The 24,409-nt window shown below is 43.6% G+C and overlaps 1 long non-coding RNA gene across 2 annotated transcripts; it reads left to right on the top strand.

The window, feature by feature from the left end:
• The first annotated feature begins 40 nt into the window (after nucleotides 1–40).
• On the top strand, nucleotides 41–24,409 carry LOC311527666. Of its 2 annotated transcripts, XR_014713411.1 has the most exons (4): nucleotides 41–3,063; nucleotides 15,839–16,014; nucleotides 19,677–19,979; nucleotides 21,713–24,409. It is a non-coding gene; the product is annotated as an uncharacterized lncRNA (long non-coding RNA). The 2 variants fall into 2 exon arrangements; XR_014713412.1 differs by lacking the exon at nucleotides 21,713–24,409 and having other exon boundaries at nucleotides 19,677–19,989.

Below are 24,409 nucleotides of genomic sequence, written 5' to 3'. Positions count from 1 at the left end.
GAGCTGTAGCTCACGAAAGCTCATGCTCAAATAAATTGGTTAGTCTCTAAGGTGCCACAAGTACTCCTTTTCTTTTTGCGAATACAGACTAACACGGCTGTTACTCTGGAGAGTGCTGTGTAAATGATATTACCTCACACATGTCTAAACTTCAGACCAAATTCTTCTCTGAGATTTAAATGGGAGCTCCACACAGGGCCGAATTTGGTTTAGTGAGTGTTAGTCGATCAGTGTCTCTCTGCCGTATCTAACTCAGGCTATGTCTACACTACAGCTGGTATCCACATGCTGAGATCGATCCACCGGTGATCGATTTAGCGGGTCTAGTGAAGACCCACCAAATCGACAGCAGATCACTCTCCAGTCGACTTTACTCTACCCCTGACGAGAACAGTAAGGTAAGTCAACGGGAAAGTGTCTCCCGTCGACCCCCCCTGCCCCCCAGGTGTAGACCCCACGGTAACTCGACATAAAGTACGTTGACTTCAGCTACGTTATTCACGTAGCTGGAGTTGCGTAGCGTAGGTCGACTTACCGCGGTAGTGTAGACATAGCCTCAGACATGTATCCTTTCCCTTGCCAAGCCCTGCTGCCAGGCATGCTGTGGGTAGGTTACACTCACGCTCTGTGAAATGAGCCGAGCTATATGGGTGAATTATAGCTTTGTCCTCGCTCTAGCGACATGTTAATATTTATGATTTTGGAGATGGGCACAGAACAAAACCCAGTCCCCAGCACTAAACATTGGGAAAGTCTGGATCCGAATGTGAGCATCGTGGCTCATGCTTCTCTCTCGTGTTATTGCCTTGCTTTAATGTGCCGAGGGATAAAGGCATTTAGTACTTAACATTTTTAAACAACATTTTCTCCCTTATTAAGACTGTTCTGGTGTCCAGGAGCTCAGTGAAATAATTTGTTATGGCTTTATTAAGGACTGAGCTTTCAAACCTAGGAATCTAATTTCCATCGCAGACTGGTAACTGCATATGCATCCATATTTGCATGGGCAAATTATGTCCTGGCTTGTGCACCCAAGTGCTGGTCTGCAGGCACAATTGCATACACAATTACTGCTCTGTAAGTGCTTGGCCCCAACAAATCTGTATTCTGCATACTAGACGTTTTTTGTGTGTGAGGGAAATGATCTAATTTGGTGGTTGTTATTCTGGTGGCTCTTTGGGTAAGTTCCTTTTAAAATCAGAATCAAACCTTTTCCTCCTACTTCTGACCTTGGGTCCAAATTCAGATGGACATAGCTGGTTGTGTAAGTTACCAAGTAGCATAAGTCAGTATAAAATGGTGTAGTTAATGCAGAAAGAGAGGTAGGGGGGAATGTAGCTGATTGAAGGTCACGGTATAAAAAACAAAACCGACAGAGTAGGTAGCTAAACAGGTAATGAGAAAGTGCAAGGAAGTATCAGATCTAGCAGAGAGAGCCTGCTTTACTTTAAGACTGCCTGTTAGTAGCTTTTCCTGCCATACTCTCCCCATTCAATCCCTTGACATGTAAGTTACACCCCTTTACCCCAGTTTACTGACATGCATCTCACTCTGCCATTCATGGCCCCCATGGTAAAGTGATTTGCATCCCTCTTAGGGTTTGGGGTTTTCTCAAAAGGTAACATTTCAGCTCACGATGTGGCTTGACTCTGTGAAATGCCACATCCTCGCATGTCGTTTATGACAGCATGTTACTTGTGTCATGTGATATGCTGTCATGTGATTTACCACAAGACCCTTTCATTCTGTTCAGAGTGATGAGAAATGGATTTCTTAAGTAGTGGGAGTTATTTTGCCTCCTGGAGGCCCTGATCCAGCCCCCTCTGCAGTCAATAGAAATACTCCCATAGACGGCAGTGGGGTTTTGGGCCAGGCCCCAAGTTTGCGTCCATATAATGGAACATGAATCTGCTGGTTTAATGGATGGATTTCTTTTGACTGTCTGAGCAAAAATGCCATTTATTTCTGAGCAGAAATCCTCCTACATTTAAAACAGAGCACCATTTGTATTCCTTGATCTCCTGATGACCCTACATCCCATCCCATTTTGTAATGGCCAAAAATATCAACAAAAACGTTTAATTCTGCACTTTTGCTTTGTATTGTTTTATAGATGCTTTTACTATGAATTTACAGCTATGCTCTGTCCTCAGTTACTCCATACCAGTGAAAAGAGAGCTGTTTATTTCAGTGTCATGACGATATGTTGTTGTTCATAAGAGATTGATGCTCTTTGATTACAGTGGTGGTATTTCCATATTGTAAACAATACTCTCTGTACTGTTACTAAAGTACTGTACATTTCTAGTTGCACAATTGTGTTACTGAGTGTAGATTCTCACTATCTTATGTATGGTGCTATTTTTGTGTTGTTGGTGGAAAAGAAATCTTAGCAGTTGATTATTGCTTGATATTTTATTATAATACAGGGATATATCCTCCATGGCAATAATATCATTTAAGGTTCTCATTACAGAGTGAAATGTATATATTTTTCCATTAGTTAATTTACATATGTACTGTATCCATGGTAAAAAAAAAAAAAAAAAATTGTGCTGGCTATAAATAGAAAAAACAAAACCAGTCAAGCAGAACGGAACTAGTTGTAAATGAAAATCAAAAAGAGAGGGTTCCATTCTGAAACAGATTGAATAGGTTTAATAGTAAATTAATTTTTCCATAACAATCTTATAAGGTTTATGAACTTGAAAAAATGTAAAGCAAAACCAAACAGCTAACTGTGAAAATAAAGAAGTAGTAAGTCTGTAAGTAATACATGGTGCATCTGTCTAATACTTGACTGAGACTTGGATTCAGATGAGTCCAGGACCCACCATTGACATCTGTAGTAGGTGTAAAAGGTCATTTGTCAGTGAAATACTGGCAGCTTGGGGTTCCCAGCATGCTAACAAATCATAAACTGATGGGTCTCGTCCCAATGTGGTTGCAAAATAACATACAGGGAATGTTAATATGTAGCTAATGCCAAGTGAGTTCTTTGGTCGGTGACACACAACAGCAGAAAACGCCTGGCTGGAAAAACTGATCTAGGCTCCATTTGGGGTAAGCTGCATTGGTCTTTGGAGGCTGTTGGGAGGATAAAGCTTTTGCATAGGGGGAAGGAGGGTTTATAAGCGCATTTCAGAGAGTTTTCTTTCAATGTATGTTAGAATCAAGGTGAAGTGGCAGCCACGCTGTATGGTTAATGGTAGCTGCCACACAGACGCAGCCTTGTGATGAAGGTTGCTGAGCATGTGGAAATTATATTGAAGTAAAAATTATCCCATCCATTTGAAAGGTATCTACATAATTTAGCTGCACACTTCCTTGGTGTGAATAAACAGAAGTATTCAAAGCTGAGTGGTTTTGGGTGTGTTTGTTGTAGGCACAAGCAATAACCCATGTGCTTTTTAATTGGACAGAAGAAATGCACAGCCCCACAAATGAGACACAATAAAAGATGTAGCAAGTATTTATGAAAGGAAGGAAAACCCCTCAAAATAAACTATCCCAAGCAAAACTCCTCAGGCCAAACTCTCTTCTCATTTTCATTTGTGCTTACCTCCCCTCCCCCTGCCACTCTTGAGCAATGTACAGCCGTTCTCTGTCCCCTGACTATTTAAACTTCTTTCTTTACATTTTTTAAACCTGCCAGAGCCTCTTCCATATTTATAGATTTTGTAAGGCCAGAAGGGACCATTAGATCATCTTGTCTGACTTCCTGTATAACACAGAACTTCACCCTGTTATCCCTGTATTGAGCCCAATAACTTGTTTAGCTAAAGCACATTCCAGAAAGACATCCAGTCTGGATCTGAAGACAAAAGATGGAGAATCCACCAGCTCCCTTGGTAATCTGTTCCAATGGTTAATCACCCTCACTGGTAAACAATTTGTGTCTTATTTCTAATTAGAATTTGTCAAGCTTTAACTTCTAATCTTGGTTCCTGTTATGCCTTTCTCCTCTAGATTATAGAGTCCATAAGTATCTGATGTAATCTCCCTGTGAAGGTACTTATACACCATAATCACCTCTTAATCTTCCTTTTGATAAACTGAGCAGATTGAGTAGCAGCTGTATTCCTCTTAAAGACCTTGACCATGGCGTCCATTAAATTCACCTTCCAGAATTCAAATTCTTCAAGAAAGGGACATTTAATTTTGGCTGGTTATTTAGCCTCTGTATTAGAAGCAATGTTTTACATTCATATATATTTGGAGGTTCAAATACTTATCTGTATGACATTATGACTTTGCCCCCCGTTTTGCCATTCTTGCCATGGTTGCCTTTGGAAATGTGGTCATTGGGAAATGGACTGACACCAGACTTGCAGGTCAGGACCCCTAATTCTGTTTAGAGCTCTGCCACTTGCTCACTGTGTAGCCTGAGGCAAGTCACTTCACCTGTATGCATCTCAGTTTTCTAGTAAAATGGGTTTCTAATATTTAGCAGGTTCCTGGGGGTATTGTGAGGAGTAATTAATGAGTGTTTAAAAGATACAAAGATTGCTATTATGATTCATACCCTAAGAGTGTTTGTTTGGTGGGAGACCCATTAAAGCAGCCACTTGTGGAGATGAAGAGCTGTTAAAATGAGAATTTCCTTTGCGAGAGATTCTTCCAAACTATCCAAGGGGAAATGTGGATATCTTCAGACGTAACAGGACCTGAAAGACTGCCATCAGCACGGAGAGATCACTCATTCTACAGCACAGCTGGCTTAGGGGACTTGGCAGCAACACTCCTGTAAGAAGCCATCTCCTGACTGGTCACGCCCTGGTCTGTTGGAACTCAGTCAGGGCACAGAGGTAACATTAAAACAGGCTGGTGGGGGACAAACAGCTCATAGGTGATTCGCTAAGGCAGCTCTGTTTTTGCCCTAGGGGGAGAACTTTCTCCCACTTACCCGCCAGCTGGAGGCTAGTTATTTCAATAGCAGTTATACAGAGAGAAGGAAATAAAGAAGTTGCAGAGGAGTTAAGCGTCCCCTTTACTGTCCCGGAATATGGAAACCAGAAAGGACCTCATTGTTCAGGCTGGCAGTTGGAGTGTTTTCTTTCACAGGTTAGATCCTGCTGTTTACCATCAAGGTCAGTATGTTGTAGATTTAGTGAAACATTCCTTTGAAATGTGTAGGTACCCTAGCGCACACACAGAGTCACACTCTGACATGCATGATCATTTTTTGGCTTGTCATCACTATAAAAACAATAGCTTCTTTTCATATTCAAGCTTGAGTCTTCCATGTGTCCCTTCTCAAGGGCAAAATCACTGTAGCTGGGATTAGTGCACCGCTAGAATTCTACAATTGTGACAATTCTGCTCCCAAAACTATTTCCAGAAATTCAGCATATATAATGTTAATGACAGTGCTAGACTTCAGCATCCTGGTTTTCTTCACCATTTGCTAATCTCACACCTAACACTTTTTTCATTAATGGTGTATCCCCGATACCAAGCTTCCTATTCTCAGAGGTGGCTTAGGAGGTACCAATTAAGACCACCTTCTGTTATGGCTATAAAACAGCAGCGAAATTCTACAGACTCTGTCCAGAGGTTGCTGTATATTAACACATCATCAGGATAGTGTATTGCACAGTCGATGTGTGATTGTAATTGTTGACCTATTTAAACGTTGCTGAAACCCGTACTAAGCCAAAAGACACATTATATTAAGTTGGGATGTGGTAAAGCGGGGAGGGTGTAGTGAATGCTGTAATAGCTTTGGCTTCAAATGTTCACGGTACTTGCCAATATCTCTTCTATAAATCCAATAGACTTATGCATTTTTTGCATGTAACAGTTTGCTGTTTTTCTCTACTTGTATCCCTGATCATCCAAACAAAGGGCTGGGTGATTTAGAAACCATCCTTTGCTCTTTCATTGTTGTCTCAGCTTTCCCTTTTAAGAGTCCTTAGTCAAGTTCATCCGGGCAGGTGGAGACAAACTGCTCAAATGCTCTGCTGTGACAGTACCAAAAGTAAAGCATAATGTCTGCTCAGCTGTTTGGAACTCAGCTCTCCCTCCTCAGATTCCACCTGCTTCCTCCACTCACCCTTAAGTCCTGATGCTCGTTGTCAGCGTTGGCTGCCTCTTGAGTCCTGACAGCAAACTAGCTTGACCCTAGTTACTAAATGGTTTCTCTGGAAGGGAATTCCTTTCCAATAAGTTAGATATATGGAACACCTTCTCCTCCTTTCAACCCCAGATGCTACCAAGAATGTTACTGGCTGGGGTCCTCTCTTCTCTGGTGGAGTAAGAATCACTTTTTCCTTCATATATCCCAAGAACACAGTGTAGCCCTTTGGGAATAGCTTTTTCCCCCCTGGTTTTAGTGAGAGTCTGTGGACATAGGTACAAAAGCCAACATTGTATACAATCCATGGTCGATAGATCGGCGCAGTGCTGTTGTGCAGCCAACTGCAGTTCAACAAATCTATACGGCCAAAAGGAGTCATAGTCTCATTTCTGCGTTCCTTGGCTTTGAGCTTCTGCCACATCTTTGTAACGCTTGACAAGACTATCTGACAATTTAGAGTTCAATTCTGGAGCCCTACAATTTCTTTGTCCTCCAGTGTGGGAGAGGGTTATTTTTAACAGAAGACCAGTATTATTTGACTGCAGTCACCCTGCAGGGCAAGAAATCCAAAAGTGAGATGAAATTTTAAGGCTGAGACCGGATTTTTGGATCACTTGAACCATTAACTTATGTACCCGAATATGTGTTGCATGGAACTGGGACGTTGTTTTTCAATGATCTTCAAAAGTTTGCAGATGATACAAAATTATTCAAGGTAGTTAAGTCCAAAGATGACCCTGAAGTATTACAGGGAGATCTCGTGAAACTGGGTGACTGGATAAGAAAATTGCAGATGAAATTTGACAATTACAAAGTAATACACATTGGAAAAAATAATCCCAACTACACATAAAATAGAAAAGAAAGATCTCGGAATCACTGTGGATAGTTCTCTGAAAAGTTCAACTCAATGCACAGAAGTGGTCAAAAAGGCTATCAGAACGTTAGGAACTATTAAGGAAGGGGTAGAAAATAAGACAGAAAATATCATAATGCCACTATATTAATCCATGTTGCACCCACCCCTTAAATACTATGTCCAGTTCTGGTTGCCCCATCTCAAAAAGGATTTAGTGGAACTGGAAAATTTCAGAGAAGAGCAACAAAGATGATCAAGGGTAGGGAACAGCTTCCATCTAAGGAGAGACTAAAAACGTTAGGGCTGTTCAGCTTAGAAAAAAGACAACTAAGGGAGGATATGGCAGAGGTCTTCAAAATCATGAAGGGTGTGGAGAAAGTGAATGGAGAAGTGTTGTTTACCCTTTCCCACAATACAAAAACCAGGGGTCACCCAATGAAATCAATAGGCAGCCGGTATAATTCACACAAGAGGAATTACTTTTTCACACAAATCACTTGTGGAACTCATTGCCATAGAATGTTGTGATGACCAAAATGGAGGTTCAAAAACGAAATGGATAAGTTCATGAAGGACAAGTCCAGTAATGGCTGAAGCTGTGGTCCAGGCCACTGTCGGAGACTGGATACTGTGCTAGATGGACCATTGGTCTGATCCAGCATGGCAGTTTTTATAGTCTTAAACTACCATTTCTATGGGTGGAGCAGTCTGTGTTTCAATCAACTGCTACTCCGGACAGTTCTTGTAGTCTCTCACCATGACCATGGCTTAATAAGCTCAGGCGATTTTCAGTCAGGCCAGGAATCAGTCATAGGCCATCTCACTGTCCAAATGACATGCACCTGGCAAAAGGCTGATTGTATGAGGTGCTAATCTGCAGCATTTAGATTCCAGACCTATTCATCACTCTGCTGGCTCCTCTCCCATCCTTCTGTCTGTTACTAGGACCAGCTGGTCATTCTTGTTATTGTCCTGTACAGTGTTCGCTTTGGAACTCCTTTGTCTCTCTTTAATTGGATGCTTCTAACAGGGGAAGAGAGGACCCTTCAAGAAACACCAAAAAACACTGCTCTTTTTCTGCCCCATGCTCCCATGTTGCGACATTGTGACCATCCCAGTCTGCAGACAATCCTCACACCTGCCTCTCCAGAAACAAAAAAAGTCACCTGAAGGGACATGGGTGCTGCTCGGCGTCTTCATACATAGCTGCACATAATGTCAGATTCCTTTTCTATTGGTTCATACGGAGTATTGTATTAATTACTGCGTCTCATGAATTGAAATCTAGATTTTTAAAATACCTTGTCAAGAGAGAGCGCGCTAATTTTCTAAGTGTTTTTCCCTGTAGAAGTTTGTTTGTTTCCTTAGAAATGTTCCTAACCAGCCATAGCAGAAGAGCTGAATGCTCTCCAGTGGGGATGGGAAATGTTCTTATTTTGTCCAACTTCGAACCTAAACAGACATCCTGGTTATCAAAGTTTGATTCAGACTCAAGTGTTGGTGGCTTCATGCTCTGATCAGGAGAGACTGTGAAGTAGCAAGAGACAGGAAGAATAATGTGATTGAATCAGTAAATGCCTGGTAGAATAATAATCATAATAGTGATGTTTAGAATGACATTATTCTGGATTTATGTAACTGCGGGAGTAAGAGGGGGTTGCAAACCAACACAAGTTCAGCAAACCCCTCAACCCCACCTCAACCCTTGGTAAGATGTTCCAATGGTTAATTATGCTCACCATTAAAAATGTATGCCTTATTTCTACTCTGAATTTGCCTAGCTTCAACTTCCAGCCATTGGATCATGTTAGACCTTTCTCTGCTAGATTGAAGAGCCCATTATTAAATATTTGTTCCCCATGTAGTTACTTACAGGCTGTGAGCAAATCACCCCTTAACCTTCTCTTTGTTAAGCTAAATGGATTGAGCTCCTTGTGATACCCATATATCTATAAGGCAAGTTTTCTCACCCTTTAAACATTGTTGGGGCTCTTTTCTAACCCCTCTCTTCTGGAATTGTGCGCACCAGAACTGGACACTGTAATCCAGCAGCAGTCACACCAGTGCCAGATTCCTTTTTGTCCCTACTGCTAACACCCGGTCATCTCTGCAATTTAGCCTTTCCTGTCTCCGTCCCACATCGGCTCTCCCCCACCCAGCCTAACCCAAAGGCCTGAGTCCTCTATCTCACCTGCCTCTCTGATCATGTCAGCCCAATCCTGGAATCCTTACCTGGGCTTCCTGTCACCAGGTGCATCATATTCAAGCTTCATTCCCTAGTATTAGTATGATTTGTGGTCACACTGGGAACTTTCATCATGGACCAGGAGCTGGTTGTACTAGGTGTTGTGCAGACATGGAACAAAAAGACATTCCCTCCCCCCAAACTTATATTCTCAGCCCTCACCCTCAAAGCCACTCATAACATCACCCCCACCTACATCTTTGTTGCTATTGTCCCTTTGTCCCCCTCCAATTTCCCCCCACCTCCTCCTTCCACTCTCCACTTCTCTATGTCACATGCTGCCTTACTCTCAAGATTCACAGATCCTTCCATTATAAGGCGGAAGGGACCATTGTGACCTCCAGTGTAATACAGTCCATAGAATTTCCTGTTCTTATCCACCACACACATTTACTCTCTTCCCTCAATCTCTCCCTTTAAAATGCCCTTTTTCTAGAAGCCCTTCCCACCCTCTTCCCATGATCAATGCCTACGCACCCTTGCTGGTATGTGTGTCCACTCTCTATTGTTTTTGCTTCATAGTACATTGCAGTAGAACCTAGAAGCTATAATCAGGATTGCCCTAGGCGCTGTGCAGACATGTGTTACGAAATAGTCCCTGCCCCAGAGAGTTTACAATCGAAGGGTACATCTACACTGCAAAGAAAACCCACAGCATCGAATTGGAGACCCCAGGTCAGTTGTCTCCGGCCGTGGGGCTAAAAGTAGATGTTCCCGCTTGGGCTGGAGCCTGAGCTCCAAGACCCTCCCCCTCTCAGGGTTTTGGAGCCTGGGCTCCAGCCCAAGCCTGAATATCTACATGGCTATTTTTAACCCCGCAGCCCGAGATTCTGCACCATGGGTTTTTCTTGTCTTCATCGGGTGCATCTACGCAGCCAAGCAACATGCACAGGGTCTGAGGGAAGGGATACATTTGGACATCTATACAGGTTTTGTGGCATGTACACATTTTTCCTGTTGTAATCAAAGAATAAAATCCACAGGGACTCTACCTGGGTGGATCCGATTGCAGAACCCAGAGCCCGTACATTATAAGCTCCTGACAGCACCACATAAATTTACAATGCAGCATAAGTGATTTTTAATAACGTAGAAAACGTGCCCATCTGGATGGCTGGGTTTGTTCCAGTAAAAAGCATTTGCTGTACAATGATCAGTGACAGTCTGCTAAGAAGTCACTATATCAAATTAATTATGACATGATTGTAAAAAAATCCAAAAGACAGCCAGGGAAACCACTGTGAATATTATACATGTAGCAATAAAAAAGGGAATTGTTAGCAGCACCTTCACTGATATATATGTAATATAATATTATTGGAGTGACAGCCTGGATCTATTTGCCCCATTCTATATATTTCTCCTAGCTGTTGCCTCTGACCTTTCTAAGGCCAGTGATATTCAACCAGTTTTCAGCTTCTTTTGGGGCGCCCCAAGCTTCTAGACTGAGGTGCTCATGCAAGAGATACTTTATCACTTAAAATGCTTTGGGCTAGATCCTGCTGTGATAGAAGTCTATGAGACTGTTAACCTTGGCTCTAATAGAAGCAGAAGCAGCCTGATTCCCTTTATATGTTTGTGAGTAGAAACAGACCTGAGCAACCAGGATCTGGCCCAGACTTGAACTCTCCAAAACTTCTGGGCTTCCCTGATTCTGTGCCACATTGTTGAGAAGGAGGCCAGTGTGCACGTCAAATTGTAATCCATTTCTACACCTGAAATTCCCCAAATTGTGGAGGAGTCTAAATCTGGGCAGAGTAGGAGATTATTTCAAATCTATCTCTAGTCCTCAGATTTCCAGATGGGATTAGTTTAAAATTAAGCAAGTGCTTAGTGGTTGCCCTAAATAGTGATGCTTTCCAGAATCAAGGTCTAATTCCCTAATAATCATTGATAATCAAACCCCATCTGAAAATAATCTCATGTAATTTTTCAGTTTCTACTGGGCCTGATTCTCCCTTGATGCCCCTGTTACATCACTCACTTCAGTGTAGGTTAGAGGAGAATCATGTTATGTCACAAGTCCATCATCTGCATGTGAAAGTCACTGGGAACTGCTGAATTCTTCCTGGTTAAACTTACATCTACAGCATTAAAAATATAAAAAGGTTTTTTCCCAATCTTCCCATTACAGCTGGTTGGGAAACGTTTTTTGTTTTGTTTTTTATTTGCAAACAATTTTGATGCATACATTTTTGTTTTTGTCTAAATTTCTTTGAATTCTGGGGGGGGACTTGCCAAGAACCCCCAAACCAAAAATGTTTCAGTTTCTAGCAACCAAAAACTGGAAAAAAATATTGGCTCCAAACCAATTTTTTTTCCCAGTTTTCAACTAAAACTCCTCAGTTTTCAGGTTTTCAGATTTTGATGAAAGCCAAAAAATATCAGCAAAAACCAACTTTTCCCACAAAACTTTCCATTTAGATGAAAAACTGATTTTCTGGCCAAAAAATAAAACATTTTGACAGAAAATTTTTGGACTAGCTCTACTCACCATCCTCTGCCAGCAGCTAGGAGTCAGAGCAGCCTGGTTTCCAAAAGGGCAGACAGGCCGAAAGGTATGAACACGAAGCCAGTGGTGAGTAATGGGCCTCTTTTGTTTGCACTGATCTGTGCCTAGATGACTTTTTTTGCAGGCAGTTTCAGTAGCGCAAACCATGGGCTCCATGCTTATACAGAATTTAATTTGCAGCTCTAATTAATCCCTTTTTCAGCCACCGTTCGTTGTGTCCATGTATTGAAGTATTTTGCCAGGGAAAGATGTCCTGGTGGGAAACCAGAAAAGGGGGAGAGATGGATAGCAATGGAAGGCAGCTCTCTGACATATATGAACACCTGCAGCAGCTACAGAGGAAAGCCTTAGCTGCTCTGGCAATTGCAGCCCTCCATAGGTGTATGAATTCTCTTTGAAGGCTGTATTCTCATGCTGATTAATACTTGGACTCCCTCTTCCCCCCCTGAAAGGGGGCATCGCTGGTGTGAGAAAGCTTGGCAGAGCTGGGTGCTCACTGAGGTCACTTTTCAAAGCACCCCTCCGTACTCTCTCTTTAATAAAGCCGTTTGGTTAAATTGGCAGCTGTGAACGAAGCCCGGAGTTAGAATGATGAGGGGAGTTGGGAGGCTGGCAGAATGGGTTTATCCATTAGGGGAAGGGGCTTCTCCCAGCACTTGGTGAAGGGGATGCTGGGTGGGTGGGTGTGTCTCATTTTGTCGGAAGAAGGAAACAGGAGAAGGGACAGTAGCCAAGGCCTAGATCTTTAAAGATAAGTAGGCACCTAACTCCCATGGATTTCAATGGGAGTCAGACACCAAAATATCTTTAGGATCTGGGCCCAAGCTGCTGCCATGCAAGGAGCTTGAGTGAGTTGATGCACTGAAGGTAAGCAAGGCACTTACCTGCAAAATGGGGATAATATGTCTCTGCCTCCCTAATACACTAACATTGCTTTGAGATCTCAGGGGAGGGGCCTTTTAGAAATGAAAATTATAAGCATATCACTGATCTTTGGTGATTGCAGAGGGTTAAGTTAGAAACAGGAAATACAGAGGCTAGAGGAAAGCCATGAATATTAAATTCCATCCTTTGGCAGATAATCTTGTGTTATCGTTGTTCCTTCTTGAAATATTTTCCAGTTTTCTTTACAGGGCATTTGTTATACGGGTAGCGACAGAGGAGAGACAGAGAGGCTGTAACTTGGCACAACTCTGCCTGCTTTGCGGTAGCTGTACACATTCGTGCCATGGGATTTGAAGAATTTCCTCTGACTCTAGAATTGATATGCAAACAGTCAGCTGTACAGACATCAGTCTGTCCAGCAGACGTGCTGCATGACCTCAGAAATAATACAGGTGGTGGTAGTCAGCAAAACAGTGGGGAATGGTGAATTTCTGGAGCAAGCCAACTCGTTTTACTCTGCCTGGGACATTGGCGTCCTGTATAAATGCTCAGGTATTGAAATCTGGTATGCATTATCGATCACGAAGTACTCACTGGGATTTCTCAAGCAAAATGTTTGGTTTTCACCAAGAAAATAAAAGGTTACCAATGAATGCGAGAGGCCAAACCAGCCCGAGACAGTTTTTTCTGTCAGCTCCAAAATGGCTCTCAGCACACACCTGCCTTGGTCACCAGAGTCAGACTTCCACACATTTCACCTTTGTGTGATTCCAGACCCTTCTAGCCAACAGGACTCGAGCAGCTGCCATAGACTGCATACACTACAAGGTAATTAACCCTTTAGTTCCTTCAGAAACCTGTACTATCTCTGGAATATCTCTCTAACAGTATCATTTTTTACTCCACTTGCAGTCATTGATTACGGTTTGAGTATGAAAGCGAAGCTGCGATGGAACACTGGAATATCCGTAAAATTGGTGTTCTTACATCTCAAACTTTGGTACTCCGCAGGGCCAGCTCCAGGCACCAGCGAACCAAGCAGGTGCCAGGGGCGGCAGGAGGTCGGGCTCTGGGGCGGCAATCCGCCCACCGTGGCGGCGGGAATTTGGCGGCCGCTCTGTCACAGCACATTTCGCGCTTGGCGGCAATTCGGCGGCGGGGACACGACTCTTCTTCGGTCACCGGCAACAATTCGGCGGCCGCACCATCACTCCGCCTCCGTGTTTGGCGGCAAGGTTTTTTGTTTTGTTTTGTTTTTTTGCTGCTTGGGGCAGCAAAAGCGGCTGGAGCTGGCCCTGGTACTCTGGCAGGTATCTTGCTATGGTACGTACTATGTACTGGGCATACTATCATGCAGTCAAGGTGGGTGAGGTGATATCTATTATTGGACCAACTTCTGTGGGTGAAAGAGACAAACTTTTGAGCTCAATAGAGCTCTTCTTCAAGGCCTGTGGCTCTCGAAAGCTTGTCCCTTTCACTGATCTTCTCTCTCTCTCTCATATCCTGGGACCAACACAGCTACACCAACATTCCTGTCCCTTCCCTATAGCCTGGAGACCACCCTTCCCCTCCATACATGGGTGGGGGGTGAACCACAGGCTCAGGGCGGCTAGCCCCTGGCCCACCCCTTCTGCCTGAGATCCCTCCTCAATGCCCCCCCCTTGCAGCCGCCAGCCCCCAGAGCACCAGGTAGCATGCACCCCCGCCAGGCCCAGAGCACTGGGCAGGCTGCACGTGGCCCCCACCCCCAGCATTCGCCACCCTACTCCCAGCAGGCCACCCGCCACCCATGCCTCCATATGTGATAAATATTCTTAGGCAATGTGCCTCTAAATAGTACCTTTCTTATCACTAGAGTGACTCTTGGTGCAGCTTGACGAATTCACACTAGAAATAAGGAGCTAATTGTTCCGAGTCCGGGTGATTAACCATTGGAAGAACTGACCTAGGGATGTGGTGGAGTCTCCATCACTTGAAATCTGTATGCAGCGGTAGGTTCAGGTACACTCAACTTCTAGTCCACAGTCACATGGTCCAACATGGCAACTTAGTGCTCAGCAGGCTACGGCGCTGTAGACTACTTTGCCGCATGCTAACTGTCCATAGAGACAAGTCCTTGTACCATAAGGTCGTTGGGAGCAGGGAGCATCTCTTTCTTATCTGTGTGAACCGTGCCTAGTACAACAGGGCCATGAATGGAGCTCCTCAGCTCTAACGCAAAGCTAACGGAATAATAAATAATAACGAGGCACTTTGGAATGTGAGATGGTGCCATAAAACAATAACAAGGGGGTGGGATACAACAACAGAGTAGGCTCCATTCATAAAAAACAGATGGACGTGGCTGGCGGTTAAGAATCATGGCTTTTCCGTCAGGCAGCGACTGTTTCACCAAGGTTTGAAGTCTCTCTCAAAAGCCTCAGAGGGTGGTCACTCTGTCTTTTTCCTTCGGTCTTGATCTGTTGGAGCCTCTTACCCACACAGCTGTCAGAACTGCACTTCACAGGACCAAGGCGTCTGGGCCTGCATTCCCTCTTTTTTTCGTTGGTGGGTGATCCATTGAGCGTGTCTCTCTAACATACACTTGCCTTCTGTCATTTTTCTTGCTTACACCGCTCATCCATCTCAACATTTGCATTTCTGCTGACAGATCCTCTGCTGCCCACCACTCAGCCCCATGATGCATTGTGGGTTTTATTCCCAGCTCAGCCACTGGCCTGCTGGGTGTCCATGGGCAAATCATGGCCATTCTGTTCCTCAGTTTCCCCATCTATAAAATGGGGGTAATGATACTGACCTCCTCTGTAAAGTGTTTTGAGATCTATGGGAGACAATTGCTATAGAAGAGCTAGGGATTATTTATGTATTATATGAGCCCTCGCCCTTCTTTTTTATAGCTCTAGTGTTCTTCTCTAGACACAAAATGTGACTTCCCTTCATTTAAGAAAAATCCATTATAAAACAATAATTTTCTCTTCCCTCCTCCTTTCTTTTCTTTTTGGTGAATAAGAAGTATTTTTCCATTTGTTTGTGGGTTTGGTCTCTACTGCCCCTCTCTGGGAACATTTTAAAATGCACCAAATGTACAAAGAAAGAAACTATTTTTTCTCTTTCGGACCATACAGCTGCTCCGGCTCTTGCTACTGCTTTGCGTGCTGGATGCAATGCTCCAGCTGCTTCTTTCTACCACTGTCTTGACACCACCTTCTCCATCCAAACAGCCTGTTAACCCACAATTCTTGCTATGTGACCATCCAGGATCTGATTCCACAGCCCTTACTCGTGTGTGTAGTCCCATTAAAACCAGCGGGGCGATTCACAGGAACGAGAGATGCAGGGTTGTGCCATGCATGCACAGAAGCACTTCTGTTGTCCCTTCACCGAGCTTCCCATTACCTCTCCCAGAAAGAGAAGCCAGTGGCTGCAGCTGGCCGGTAAGTGCAAGATTTTGTTCTTTGTTGTTGTTCTCCCCAAATGTGCAGAGTTTGTAAAATGTAAATCTGTAAAATGGGGCTAATGACCTTTACTCCCTTTTTAAAGCACTTGGAGAGCTATGGATGAAAAGCACTATATAAGGGCTAGGTATTCTTAAGTATTTATTTTATTATAGTCCCTTAAGGTGAAAGCAAAGATACCAAATAATTCATTATCTAGTAGACCAGGGGACAACTTTTAAATGCAACTCTAGTAGCAACCCACTTTCAGACACATGATTTCACAGCTAGAACTGTATCTTTCTCTTATTAATAAACAGAAACAAAGAAAGAAAGAAGAAAGGCCCAAATCCTCAAAGATATTTAAGTATTTACCTTTGAGGATCTGGGCCAAAATCATTATTTGCTCCCACTTGCAGTTCGGTGATACTGTTTCTTTGCTCTGTTCCCCCTTCTATTTCCATATCATTCTCCACTTGAGTGTCTTGTCAAAACGCCTTCCTCAATTTGTTGACGTGCATCCAGGCCAACTTTTTGTCTGTGTGCACGCGCAGTTCAGTGACCGGCACAAGGTTTGTCTGTAATCTAAATGATCTTCATTTGCAAATAACGTTGTTCTGTTTTCTCTGTTAATGTGATGCCTCTTGGTTCGAATGTTCTCTGTCTCTTTTTTTTCAGGGCACACACGAGAAACCAAAACGAATCGGAATACACAGAGAGAATTAGTTCTCTTTCTTTCTTAACAACAAGCCTATGATATTTTTTTCGCTAGCAAATTCAACCCAGCTACTCTTCCTTGTGCCGACTGTTCACTGCTGCTCTGGGTTTACTGGCTTTGCATTATGTGTAGCGACGGGAAGAGGAGACTGTGTTTTAGTTTTGGCAAGATCTCAGTCTTTGCATTTTTTGGTTAGCCTGGTTTTGTGTGGGTCTGGTTTTGTTGCTTTTGGGGTTAGGACTGTGGGGTGACTGACACTCAGCAAGTTTCCCTTCTCATTTGTGACAGGTTTCAGAGTAGCAGCCGTGTTAGTCTGTATTCGCAAAAAGAAAAGGAGGACTTGTGGCACCTTAGAGACTAACCAATTTATTAGAGCATAAGCTTTCGTGAGCTACAGCTCACTTCCTCAGATGCATATCGTGGAAACTGCCTGCTGCAGTTTCCACGATATGCATCTGAGGAAGTGAGCTGTAGCTCACGAAAGCTTATGCTCTAATAAATTGGTTAGTCTCTAAGGTGCCACAAGTCCTCCTTTTCTTCTCATTTGTGTCTCTTAAACTCAAATCATCAGCATCATTTATTATCTCAAAGGGGAAAATCCTTGCGCTGCTCCTAGGACTGCAAAGAGAATACACTAAAAAGATGCAAACCCCATGATTGGCACTGCAGAGCCTGCCGTATCCCAGCCAGTATCCCAATTAAGCCTATATGTGCTGTGTGGTGTGATGAATTAGGCCTATCATTTTTAAATTTCTCAACTGAGCTGTACCAATAGGCTCAAAAGAAAAAAGGTTCCAAGGGAGAATGTGAGTAAATTCAATGAACTTCTCTTCCTACACAAATAGACTTATCTATAGCAAAGATACTTTGTGACTCTAGATGATTCACTGAGTATTTTGTTGCTCTTCTCTGGAGTACATTTAGTGCAATCAAATCTGTCTATATTTTTACCATTTAAATAGTTTGACTATTTTGGAGGAGAATCCTATAAAACCTTCTTTAAAATCTGTCTTCTGTATCTAGGCATTGATCCTGCAGAGACGTATGCCTGTATTTAACTTGCGCATTGCGAATGGTTCCATTGGTGCTGTTCAGCGCGTGCATAAGTCTTTGCAGGATCAGGGCCTTACATTGTGCAACCTTTTGTTTGATATGTAATCCATGTTTCCAGTCCACCTAGTTGCTCCCCAGCTGGGCAAAGGGAGTCATGACCAAAAAGGTTTGTATATTAGCACTTTAGAGCTTTTTGGCACCTCCTTCAGATTGACCAATGAAAATTATCCCTCCTCACTTAGGGTCAGGATTCCCAAGCCAGAGCAGAGTGCAGTGAAGTTTTCCTTTCCATACCCAGAGTTTTTGGCAGTGAAAACTCTCTACCTATCACTTGAGAAGGTCCCTTAGACCACGATGGGTGGCTCTCCTCTCATATGACGTAAATGACAATCCGAGCTGATGTTCAGAGGGAAGGCAGCAATTTTCCAAGGAGGGAAATACCAGTTCCATGTCTCAAACTAGGAAAGATTTGTCCGTGTTTAATGTTAACAATGTTCTTTTCTAAATTCAGCCCAGAGGGGGAGCCACCTATGATCTGCTTCCCGGTGTAGCTCACAATGAGTATTGACACAGAGTGCTGATCCTGCAACCCATACTTACAAGAGTTGCGCTTACTCACACAAGCCCTCCTATTCATCTTGATCCAATAGGGCTCATTCATGCTAGTTTCATTCTTTCAACCTCTCCTGTGCTACAACCACAGATTGTTCTTTCTGGGGTTCCCAGTTTGATTTGTGCCTCCCAGTTGTTGTTTCCAGTTTGAGGTCCCTTCTTTCATATTTGGGCAAGAGCCTGATTATGTCTGATGTTTTGTTTGCCATTCCTTTGCTGTAATTAGATGCAAAGCTGCTAGGTTCTACTGCTTTCTTCTCCACACTTTGTACACCAGCTGGCTGAGTAGCCAGGGCAAGTCACTTCACCTCTCTGTCACTCAGCATCCCCATGGGCAATGTTGAGATCGGAATACCACTTGGCCATGGCTTTGTGAAGCATGCTGAGATCCTCAAATGAAAATGTGTAAATGCACATTAGTACCATTATTCTGTTGTTAAAGAGACCCCTGTATCCTTTCTAGAGAATTTGGTCCAAAGACGGGTTAGGTAACACAGGCGAAAAGCATGGTGGTTTCAGGTGCCTTCAGTGGTGGTCATTTAGTGGTTTCAAGTGTCCTTATTTGACATTTTGGCATTCAGCCTGGTTGGTCAGTTTCTTCATCGGAAAGACCTAAGACTAGAAGAGTAGGAATGTTGCAGGGTCAGGTGCGGGACACCTTGGCACAGCCGTGTGTTGGAAACATATACTCTATCTGCCAGCACAATGTTTTGACTTTAGCCCATGCTATCGGTATAACATTTATGAGCACTAAAATTCCCCATTCTCGTCCCCAAAAGATGGTTTAAAGGAAAAGAAGGCAGATACTTCAATCTCTCTGTTTACAGCTAACAAACTTAAATTATTCCCTGCAGCCTTTTCCTCTACACGAGACTCATAATGCCATAAGTCTTCGCATTTCCTGGCATTCTGCCCAACTGAAGTATGAGCTCCAACAGAAGTTTCGAATTTAAAGCTGTTCTTTTGGCTTCAAAGTCTCCGATCAAAGTTGAGAGATGCAGTTCAGCGGTTTACATACAACTCTGCAACAGCAGTACAATGCCTGGTCCAGCTGTATTCATTAACCGTGGTGGCTTGCATTCATTGCATTTTCCAGTTAAAGTAACTACCACAGTTAGAGAGAATGATTTTTATCTAGAGGTTTAACTACTTGTTTTTAATCTCTCTGTAAATATTCTTAGGGGATTGTTTTTGTTTTCCATCACTCAATGTAATTAGATGGATACCCGTCATTTCTGATGACTGGACTGATTCCTAATCTCTTTCTTGTTTCTCTCAGTAGCTCAACGTTTCCAGCTGCAGTTGGAGACTTAAAAGCCACGGTTTTGAGTTTAAATCGCATTGATGGGAGTTCACATCCTGAGCACTGGGAGTTTTGAAGCCCTATGATTTCCCTGAGCAGAAGACAAGGCGTTCGGCTCTGAAAACAATGCCGCCAGAAATACTGGAAGCGCCAAGTTACTGCTGCTTTGCTGTCTGAAAACATTCCCGTTCTGCAAACATTGCTTCTGAGCTCCTCAGAGGCAAGCTCAATGCTTTGTTCATCAGCTGGGCCTGTGGAACCTCAGAGAGAATAAATGAGGTCAGATGAACACTGAGCTGTAGCTATTCTGCTGAGAAGCAAATTAAGTGTTGCTGGCATGTTCTGATCGCTGATTTAGACCTACGGGATTCACTTCCCTAACTTTGCCATTCATTTTTTGTATCAGAAAGGCTGCCAGAACTTAGGTGAACAATCCAATTCCATTAGAATAATACTTTGTGCCTCTTCAGCCCTTTCCAAGGGAGGATCTCAAAGCACCTTGCCAGCCCCCTTGTGAGCTACAGTAGGTCTGTATTATGTCCCTCATTTTACAGATGGAGTAACTGAGGCACAGACAGGCTATGTGACTTATCCCAGGTCACACAGTAGGTCAGTAGCAGAGCCAGAAACAAAAGTCCTCAATTTCCTGACTTGCGAGCCTCTGCTCTCACCATTAGACAGCACTCCCTCCCTTACAGGAAGGATTATTAATCCTTCCTCAAGCAAACTGGAAAAAGGTTTCTCTCTGTGTAGTCAGGAAGTCAAATAAGAACATCAAACAACAGCCCTAAGTTGTTGAGGGCCAAATTGTGATACCCTGACTCCAGTGCCTAATTTGCGCCAGGGCTTGCCAGGGCTGAGCCCGGCACCTTTAGGCTTGTCAGTTCATAGCCCCAGCACCTCTGGGCTTGCTGCGTCAGTTATGAATGTAAAAAAAATTGCTTGACCCTGACCCCTAATTGCTTGAGTCCCAGCATCTTTTTCATTACAAATTAAGTACTGCCTTACCCACACTGAATGGGACTTTACTCCATGAGTAACTGAGTGACTTCAATAGGATTATTCAAGGAGGAAGGTACCTAACTCATGCGTAACGTCATCAGAATCTAGCCCTGAATTTGTAATCCGGCAATATTTACTATATCAAAAAATGCCATACATACCTGCCAGGTTCACTTTCATTATAAAACTAAGACAGAGTAACCAAGGGATTTAAATAACTGAAGAAAGACTAGGCTAAAAGAAGAAAGCCCTGGTTGTAGTAGCTATAAAGTCATCCTCCAGCTGAGACGGGTATGGTGCAGTGCATTGTAACAGTGACACCTCCTGGCTATCTCTCACTACAGCTCCTGCTTCCACACGCATAAGCCTGATTCATTCCATTCCATCCTTCCAAAGTGCAAGCCTCTGGATCCATCCACGAGACTTGACTTTGCAAAGAGCAGGTGCCATTTGCTTGCATTCCTTCTCAAGAGCAGAAGAAGCCGTTAGAGGCGTACTCTTCTTAAAAATGTCAACTTCTGTCTGGCTCCTACGCAGAATGATGCCTCTGCTCACTGGTCATTGATTGAGTGGGACATTTTCCTCTTAAAGTGGTGGCTTTTCTCACATCCTGGATCTTATTTTCATACTCTACATTCTTTATTAATTAATGATTACTGTTACTATCTAATATTTTTATTATGTAACGTCTAGAGGCCTCAGCCATGTTGGGGTCCAGTTGAGCTAGGCACGGCACAAACGTACAGTAAATGACCGTCCCTTCCCCAAAGAGTTTATAAGCTAAGGCCCTGATCCTGTAACTTCTACCGATGCAGACTGCAGCCCCTGCATTCAGTCTCATTGGCTTCAACAGGGCTCCACATACAAGAATCAGTCAGCCTCCATCCAAGAAGTTGCAGGATCAGAACCTCAACAACAAGGCATAACAGGTGGATGAGACGAACCAGCAGGGAGGAAGGAGAGCAAGGTAACAAAAGAAAAGCACAATAACAGATTGGGTTTTCTCTTAGTATGTGACTGTCAGAGCCTGAAGAAGAACAGACATAATTATCAAGTGCTATGAGATGCTGTCACGCCGTGTTTCAATATCACCGACTCTGAGAGTGAAAATCAAAGCTGAGCCATCAAGAAAGAGAATTCTCTGCAAGTTCAGCTAAAACGCTACGGTCCTGGGGGGATTGGACTTGAATAATCAAGTGATACTTTCATCGGTCCTTTCCCCAGCATCAGCACAAGCCCCATCAAGGCCTCCCTTTGTGTCTCGGTAGCGTATCGTACTCCAGACTGTACCAAGGATTCAGCCGTTCATTTCGTGGTGCCAGTGAAGCCAGACAGCGAGAAATTTTGGCCAGAACTTTCAGACGAGCTCAGCACATCAGGCTCTGTAGAGAAAGCTATTGGAATATACGCGAAGGTTATGTCACTGCTATCCATTGGGATTTGCTCTGAATGTGTTGGCCGGAATTGCTACGGTCTTAGCAGCTGCGGCACATCCTTTGCATTGCAGAACATTAGGATGCTGTCTGCAAACCGTGGGCCAGGATTATGGCTGCACAAGCTGGGAAGCCCTGGGCCGCCTCCCACACCAGCACAGCAACACAGGAAGCAACCCTAATCTGTCTGGCAAGTGCAGGGTAGGGCAGGCTGGCCAGTGCTGCCTCCAGAGCTCCAGAGGGAGCGAATCAGGGGCAAGGGGGAACCTCTGCTTCTGTGTACCAATCAGCAGGTGGAGGGCGGCACTGGGGGAGGAATATGGCACAGTCTATATCTTTGTAAAGGAGGGGCAAGAGCCACTGCCCTGCATGTTGCCCCCTCAGTGCCTAGGAGGCTTTCTACATGAGCAAGCTGCCTCCCTCTACAGCACTAGGTCCTGAGCTGATTTCCCATCCATTGCCTTCCAAGAGTTATAACGGCACTATTGCACAAACTACACATTCCTTGGGGATTTTATGGGAAGTATTTTGACTTCCTTTATCAGGCAGGGGACATATAAGGCCTGACCTTGCTTCCATTACAGTCAATGGAAAACTTCCCATTGACCTAACTGGGACCAGTCTGAGGCCCATGGAGTCTGACAGATGATAGCGGCCTGGAAAATTACCCTAGTAAGTGCTGCTGGAAAGCAACCTTTGGTTGCATATTGGTGTTACCTTTGCCAAATGCCTGTTTGCCACAGCAATCATTAACAGATGCAAACGGAGCAGTTCTTCATTTGGACATTGTCCATAGGATGCAGTGGACACCTATTAAAGCTCTGCGAGAACATCTGAAGGGGAACAATATGTGTTGGCAATACTTAAAAGCTCCAGCATCAGGGATTGCAACCACATGTTTAGGTTATTCAAGAAATGTTTGACTCTTGTTCTGAATGTGATTCAAGATGGGTTTGCTCCCAAGAACATTCCTGCTTTTCAGAACTTACCAGTTGCTCCAAAGGGGGGGAGAAAAAAATTGGATCTTACTAAAATGTATTAGTGGTTAAAAATATGATGGGCTGACTCCTCTGGTCTTTACCCAGGGCAGATTCCGCCCCTGCAAGTGCAGGGTGTTTTGGTTGAGTAAGGACTCCAGGGTCTGGGACAGTCCCAAGAAAATGTGCAGTATAAAGTTAAAAACCATTTTTGTAAAGATTTGTTTTTAAAAAAGAAGACTAAAGTCCATATTTCTTCTTTAAGTAATTCGGCTTCGGCTAACGTTAAACCAGACACACGTGGCTAAGGATCCACAGGCAGCATTTCCCTGTTAAGAAAGGAACATGGCACCCACTCTCTTTAAGAGCCAGACTAGTCCTAGTGGAAAGGGCCCTACAAGTCCAGGATGGTGACTGTGGTTACCCTCCCGTATTTCTCACCTAATGCCCATTGCCTTGTGCACTCAGCACTTTGGGATGACCTGGTCATGGGAAATACAAATCCTGCTAAAAGAAAAGGAGTATTTGTGGCACTTTAGAGACTAACCAATTTACATGAGCATAAGCTTTCGTGAGCTACAGCTCACTTCATCGGGTGCATACTGTGGAAAATACAGAAGATGTTTTTATACACACAAACCATGAAAAAATGGGTGTTTATCACTACAAAAGGTTTTCTCTCCCCCTCCCCACAACTACTCTCCTGCTGGTAATAGCTTATCTAAAGTGATCACTCTCCTTACAACGTGTATTATCCTGCTGTCTACTGATGATTAGATTCTAGATGTGGGTGGGGTTGAGGGAGGGCTCTGGGAACTCCCAGGGTGAGGACAGCCAGTTCTGTGCTAGCATTTTGTGGCAGGTGAGCATGGTCAGAGGTGTTCTACACCCCCAAAGGGTGGGTCCAGGGCTGTGACCCCATCACCCAAGCACTGGCCGGTGGTTAAAAAGGATGTTAGGGTTCATTATTATATATTTTATTACTTATTATCACTGATAGACATTCAGAATCTACAAACAACTGATAGCAAAGTCACCAGCTGCAATTAAATGACATCAGGGATACATCTCAGTAACTTGTGCTCCATAAGCAAAGGATCCTGCGACTTGAGCCATACACTTGAGCAGACTTGATGTTCCATCCAGAAGGCAGCACTGATATTTAGACACTAGCCAGCTAGAAAGGGGTGAACATTTCCAGCCAAAATGTTTTGTATCAAAAAATGCAGAGTCTGGTCACCTGCAAATTTGTTATCAAATTGTTTCTGTCAAAAACAAAAACAAAAAAATTCACACA

The sequence above is a fragment of the Lepidochelys olivacea genome, assembly GCF_965140295.1.
Source record: "Lepidochelys olivacea isolate rLepOli2 genome assembly, chromosome: 10".
In the NCBI taxonomy this organism is placed as follows: Eukaryota; Metazoa; Chordata; order Testudines; family Cheloniidae; genus Lepidochelys; species Lepidochelys olivacea.
The sequence above is the reverse complement of the archived record's forward strand: the minus strand, read 5'-3'. Positions and strand labels throughout refer to the sequence as shown.